Below are 6,867 nucleotides of genomic sequence, written 5' to 3' on the forward strand. Positions count from 1 at the left end.
GTGAGAGTTGCTACGAACCGCAAAATGATGCTACAGTGATGTAATGAGAGTTGCTACTTACCTAAGAAATGATGCTACAGTGATGTGGTGAGAGTTGCTACGAACCTCAAAATGATGCTACAGTGATGTAATGAGAGTTGCAACGAATCTCAAAATGATGCGACAGTGATGTCGCGAGAGTTGCGACTATCCTAAAAATGATGCGACAGTGATGTAGTGAGAGTTGCTACGATCCTCAAAGTGATGCTGCAGTGATGAAGTGAGAGTTGTTACGATTCTCAAAATGAGGTGACAGTGATGTGGTGAGAGTTGCTACGAACCTCAAAATGATGCTACAGTGATGTAATGAGAGTTGCGACAAATGTCCAAATGATGCTAGAGTGATGTAATGAGAGTTGCTACTTACCTAAGAAATGATGCTGACAGTGATGTGGTGAGAGTTGCTACGAATCTCAAAATGATGCTACTGTTATGGAATGAGAGTTGCTACTTACCTAAGAAATGATGCTACAGTGATGTGGTGAGAGTTGCTACGAACCTCAAAATGATGCTACAGTGATGGAATGAGAGTTGCTACGAATCTCAAAATGATGCTAAAGTGATGTCGCGAGAGTTGCGACTATCCTCAAAATGATGCGACAGTGATGTAGTAAGAGTTGCTACGATCCTCAAAATGATGCGACAGTGATGTAATGAGAGTTGCTACGAATCTCAAAATGATGCTACAGCAATGTCGCGAGAGTTACGACTATCCTCAAAATGATGCGACAGTGATGTAGTAAGAGTTGCTACGATCCTCAAAATGATGCGACAGTTATGTAATGAGAGTTGCTACGATCCTCAAAATGATGCGACAGTGATGTGGTGAGAGTTGCTACGATCCTCAAAATTAGGTGGCAGTTATGTAGTGAGAGTTGCTACGAACGTAAGAAATGATGCTACAATGATGTAATGAGAGTTGCTACTTACCTACGAAATGATGCGACAGTGATGTGATAATTGCGATGAAGCTCATAATGAAACTACAGTGATGTAGTGAGAGTTGCTACGAACCTCAAAGTGATGCAGGGTGACTTTGTGGAAAGTCTTGCACTCCCAACACATTCATTCTCATGAATGCAGTGACAGGTCAGAGCCAAGGGAGCCTCCATGTCCACAGATGTCCACATGGCAGCTGGACTTCCTTTTTCACTCCTTCCCGTTCCTCCTGGTACTTTTTGGCCACCGTTTGTTTGATGGTCTGAAAATGACACCCAGAGTAAATCAATACATTGAAATTAGAGATGAAATAAACTGGAGATATCAACTACTGCTTTAGATCATTTCCACACAAACCTTTCTGGTTGGCAAACATATGAGGCTCAAGGACCTGAACCAGTTCCCTGAAACCTTCCCTCTCAACAGTGCTGAGGGGCTGGCAGTTCTTCAGGATGAAATTCAGCAGAGCCTCATCCAGCATCTGCTTCCTGGAAGCTGGATGGTTAAAGATGAAGTAGAGAAGAAATGAATAGGAATTAATTCTCAATGAAGCAACTGTGAGTCAGTTGGAGAGTGGCTGTATACCTGAGTTCATCCTGGTGGATCTGGGACTTCATTCTCATGCCTGGCCCCATCATGCCTCAGCACTGAAGAGGTGCTTTTGTTGAGATGAGACGCTTCTGTCCAACAAATGCCACATTCAACCTGCAGAAAAGAACATGAGTACTCAGCTAAAAGTTCCTTTCTTCATGGTGACTGGTGTTTCTTAGTCTTAGACCACCAGGTTTCCAATAAGGTGTATCGGATACGTTGTTGTGTGCCGCTGAAATCCGTCCAATTCCGGCGTTGTTTCCTCATGAAATATGTTTGCCTTAAAGCTCATTAAAGTGTTGAACCACAATATCGTTCACCATAACTTAGTCAACTTCAAGATAACCTACTTCTACATTCCAGTCCCGGCTGCTCCTGTTCTGCTGCAGTCCAGAAAACAACAACCCGATACAATTGGCGCTCCTTCCCACAGCTCCGGCCCGGATCCGCATGGTTCCGCTGACTGACTGTGAGACGCGCTCCCTCCAGAGTGGCACTGCCCGATGGGGTCCTTATCTGGCACGGGGGCGTAAAACAGCTGCGACTGAAAAGCCTGGTTTATTCTGCGTCGAGGGAACGCGTTGCTCTGCAATTCACCGCCAAGCCGCTAGGGGGTGTGGCTTTGTCTTTGTATTGTTTACGGGGCTCTTGTCGGATTCCTTGGTTTTCTTCCGGTCACATACAACAATTGTTGGCCATTTGCCAGTCTTTCTAGTGCCCCGAATAATCCTTTCTTCGGCTTGGTCCATTTTTTCTTGAAGCTTTCACCACAGAAACTTTGAAAATGGTGGTGTTGTTGTGCAGCGACTGAACCGGAAATGACCTTCTGAGCGGACCAATCACAGTCCTCAACCTTGACGTCACCACGCGTCGACGCGACGCGTCGGCAGGATATTTTGGAGGCCCGTGTCAGGCTACGGCGTAGGTACGGCGACTACGCGACTCAGAAGCATAAATCAGGCTTAAATCAGGCTTAAATCAGGCTTAACAGTCGAACAGGAAGTTAGCATGTCAGGGATGAGACACCTTTATAGTCCAACAGGAAGTTAGCATGTCAGGGATGAGACACCCTGATAGTCCAACAGGAAGTTAGCATCTCCATGGTTCCCTTGACCAGAAGCCAGTGGGATCGTTCCATTCTGACATCTTGATTGACATTTGTCCTTCTCTGAGCTAAATAGCTGGCAATTATTTGAAAAAAACCTTGATTTACTTTTTGTATTTTTGTCTTCAGCTCATTTGCATAATTTTGTTAAAATTCTCCCCATTTTGTGTTTGTTTTTTTTTTTGCTGGTGTTTTTAGCACAAAGTCTACATGGTGCCTAAAGACCAGATCAGCATGGACTACGTTGAACCTTCAGTCCGCTGCATCAGCACCCATGGACGGTTCCCCCCTGACAGGTGGATTCTGGTGAGGAACATTAGTGGGACAGCACTCTTGTTAGAATGGTTCTGATCCACCCCCCCCCCCCCCGTAGCTCCTCCTGTGTTCCCTCAGCGCTCTTGTTAGAACGGTTCTGATCAACCTTCCCTCCCCCTGTAGCTCCTCCTGTGTCCCCTCAGCGCTCTTGTTAGAAGGGTTCTGATCCACCTTCCCTCCCCCTGTAGCTCCTCCTGTGTCCCCTCAGCGCTCTTGTTAGAAGGGTTCTGATCCACCTTCCCTCCCCGTGTAGCTCCTCCTGTGTCCCCTCAGCGCTCTTGTTAGAACGGTTCTGATCCACCTTCCCTCCCCCTGTAGCTCCTCCTGTGTCCCCTCACGTTTCCAAACTCCCTCCAACTGGCTGGTGCTGAAGGAGGGCCAGAGCTCCTCCTACAGGAGCCCATCCTGGCCTCCCCCGCTGCAGCTCCTCCACTGCCCTCCCACCAGAGAGATGAGCCCCCTGGTTCAGAGGTGACAGACCACCTCTGGGAGCAGACAACAGAGACCACATCAGGCTGGACTCCGTGCAGGTACGGAGGCTGACGGCTGCTGAGGGAGTGAGTTTACGACGCTCCCACCACTGCTGCTGGATTGATTTAACACATCTGGAATATTTAGATTTATTCTGGGTCAACATCTGCATCTGTTGAAGTCCTCAGTCTCCATGCAGGTGGTGTTGTTCCAGATAAAAGGTCTCAATAACAGCATCACTCCAGGTGAAACCATTCCAAAGAAGGCTAAGTGGAGCTGGCATATCAGCCCCCAATGGAAGCCTGCTGCTGCTGCCAAGCTCTCCATGTCATCATGGAAAAGTTGATTGTTCAACTCAATGTTTTTCCCATTGGGAGGAGATTTGTTGTTCCACCATGAAGTCTTTTCTTGTGATGAGTTTGTGTGTTGTAGTAGCATGAAGATATCTTGTTATCATGATCAACTCCTCTGGCCTGGTGGAAGAACGCTGCTGTGTTTGGATTCAGACGAGTCAAATCTGAACCAGTGACTTGTAGTTTTATCTTCGGTCTCCGGACTCATAAAATGGAGACCGGCCCAGTTTGACACTTTTGAACTCCTCCATGATGTTCAAATCTCATGACTGAGATTCGTGATTGGAAACATCGGCGGTTCAGCAAAGAAAACATGTAGCATTGAACATCGCTCTCATCCTTCTACTCAGAACGCTGCGGTGGACTCCACCGTGTCCAGGCTTTGGGCAGATACGTCTTCATCCTCCACCACCACCAGCCGCTCCACCCCACCCACCCTGTGCAGGTCTACATTACCAGGGTCGGATCTGGCAGGGTGGAGGATCTTTGATTCATCTTGGCTTTCCTGCTCCGGCTGTTTGAGAAACATTAAAATGAAGATGGTTGTTTTTGTCTTTCAGGCCACGCCAACGCCTCCTTCTGTCCCCACGCTTACGGCTGCCGAAACGTGCCGGTGTCCGAAAACCAGATCATTCTGGATGTGCCGGACCACCAGGTCGTCCTCACCTGCAGGTTCCTGCAGGCAGAGCCCTGTGGTGGTAGGTTTCCTGCTCCTCTGCTGGACTGATACCCTCTCCCTTTCCTGACACGTATCTGCTGTTTCTACTCTGTGCCTCCTTCTCCTCTGTCAGGCCTGGACTTCTTCCTTCTGTCTCTCCAGGATTACGTCCTGGTGGTGCCTGAGAGCAGCTCCAGCTCCAGCTCCCTGAACCAAGAACCACTGGAGAAATCTGACCACTTCATCAGCAACTGTGGCCTCAACAGCTTTCATGTCAAGTCGGTGTCTCTCAGCCTGAGTTGGTCCCTGTTCTGTATCCCTGAATGTTCTAGAGGAACTAAACTGGGCCTGACTGGGACGCTTCTGTCTGCTCAGATTTGGGTTGTGAATGCATTCAGATGTCATTTACAAGCATTGGAACTAAAGACCTGAGCCTCAAGAATATTTAGTTCTTGATTTACTTTCTCTTGCAGGGTTTCATTTTGTGCTAATTTTCTTTTGAAGATCTTTGTTTTTTGTTGTCCTTCCATTTAGCAAGTTTGGCTAAGAACCTTTTCCCCACTAAACTAATTTTCCTAAAATGTCTCGCTAACGTTTCCTTTTTCTCTGTCGTCCCTCCTGTCCTTCATCTCCATTCTGTCTCAGCTCAGCTGTGTCTCTTTGGGCTGTCCTCACCAATGGCGCCCTGCCTTGTGCCTGCCATGAGGTTGGAGCTGAGAGTGACACCTGCGAGCCATTTGGTGGTCGGCAGGCCCCACGTGATTGGCCGAGACTGCTCCATGTGGGCCGCGGGTTGCTGGGGATTCCCCTCTGCAGACGTGAGTGTCAGATTGGATGAAGGATGAGTAATAAGGGCTTTAATGATGAGTGAGAGGACAGACCAAACCAACCTGTCCAACCATCAGAGGACAGCTTGGAGCTGAACATCAAAGGACATCCACCAAAATAGTCTTTAAAAAGGCGGGGTTCTCTGAAGCCAATTCAGTGAGCAAACTAAACTGTGTGTCATGTGACTGCTGGTCAACAGCACAACAATCCCAGGAAGAAACATCAATGTTGGGCTGAGCCAGTGTTTGTCTTTCACCAGATCATTTCATTCCTGTCTGTCTCTCTCTCTCCAGCTTCAGCCTGGAACTGTGGTACCAGGTTATGTGAACCGCTGACCGGCAACTGGATCTGTCCTCCCAGGACCCTCCGTCCTGAGGGCACCCAGTGAGCCCCAGACGTTTGGCTGCCACCCAGTGGTTGGCTGTGAGGCCTGCAACTGCTCCCGTCCTGGAATCCCTTCCCCAGACGTCAGGTGTGACGCTGTCAGCGGACAATGCAGGTGAGGGGTGATGACTCAGGAATAGTAGTCCAGGATCAGAGTTGGCTCAAGCAGACCAAGAACCAGCCCTCCCACCATGACGGTAACCAGTACAACAATGAGTTTAATGTCCTCACTGTCATGGTTAAAGCTAGAATTCCCCCAAACATGTATTTGCTCTTTCAAGTGTTGTTTTTTTTCCCGAGCATCCAACTGGATAAAGAAGATATTTATTCTAGACGATGGAGGACCTGGAGAGTTTGTAAATCTTTTTTATTTTGAAAGTTTAATGTTGTAAGGCATCGTTCTCCATTCGCCTCAAGCTAAAAACGTGTCTGGCTCTTCCTTCAGTGGGACCTCACAATGAAGTTGATCAAAAGTGACAACATGTCTTTGTGACCTCAGCACACCTGTTTGTGAGTGCTTGTAAGGAAAAGTCCACTTTGGTGGTGAAGTATGGCTTCAATCAGAAGACAATCATTCTCTCAGTAGTGCAGTATCATTCTCTCAGTAGTGGACTGGACTCTTAAATCCCAGGTCTCTATTTGGAAAGCCCTGAAATGGGAGTTCTTCCTGGGCTGTTGTGTCTCCTGACCTGATCTGGGCTTGGACTGAGACACCGGGCTTGTTTCCTCTGTGTTGGCAGCTCCACCTGCCAACTCTTGAGTGTTTGGTGTGGAATCTGTAGTTGTCAAAGCAGCAGATGTGTCCTTGTCCTTACCTGTCAGCCTCTGTTCCCTTGTTTTATGAGGATGTGGGAACATCCAGCTGTGCACAGTAGAACCACAAGTCAAGATGGCAATGCCAGTGTCCAGTAGGACAAAACTACACTTCCTAACCAGCCACACCCTCACTCACAGGAACCATGAAACCCAGTTTGGGGCCCAGAGCTTTCCAGTTGGCTGCATTTAGTATGTTTCTATTATTGTGACACAAACAGAGCCATTGACCTTCCTTTGATTCTGATGCTGAGATCATGGATTCAGCCTGAGTGTTGGTGGAGACACATGAAGACGGCCTTTTGAACACAAGGACGGCAGAACAGGCCAGAGGCAGGAGATGTTTTCAGTACCAAAAAATAAATAAAAAA

General features: G+C 47.9%; 1 long non-coding RNA gene across 1 annotated transcript; it reads left to right on the top strand.

Annotated features, from left to right (window-relative positions):
- The first annotated feature begins 5,192 nt into the window (after positions 1-5,192).
- LOC147271143 (uncharacterized) lies at positions 5,193-6,260 on the top strand. Its single transcript, XR_015115748.1, has 3 exons — positions 5,193-5,289; positions 5,593-6,039; positions 6,129-6,260. It is a non-coding gene; the product is annotated as an uncharacterized LOC147271143 (long non-coding RNA).
- The last annotated feature ends 607 nt before the right edge of the window (positions 6,261-6,867 follow it).

This window comes from Aulostomus chinensis, chromosome 1 (assembly GCF_037954235.1).
Source record: "Aulostomus chinensis isolate RoL2024-O1b breed Wild chromosome 1, RoL_Achi_v1.0, whole genome shotgun sequence".
In the NCBI taxonomy this organism is placed as follows: Eukaryota; Metazoa; Chordata; class Actinopteri; order Syngnathiformes; family Aulostomidae; genus Aulostomus; species Aulostomus chinensis.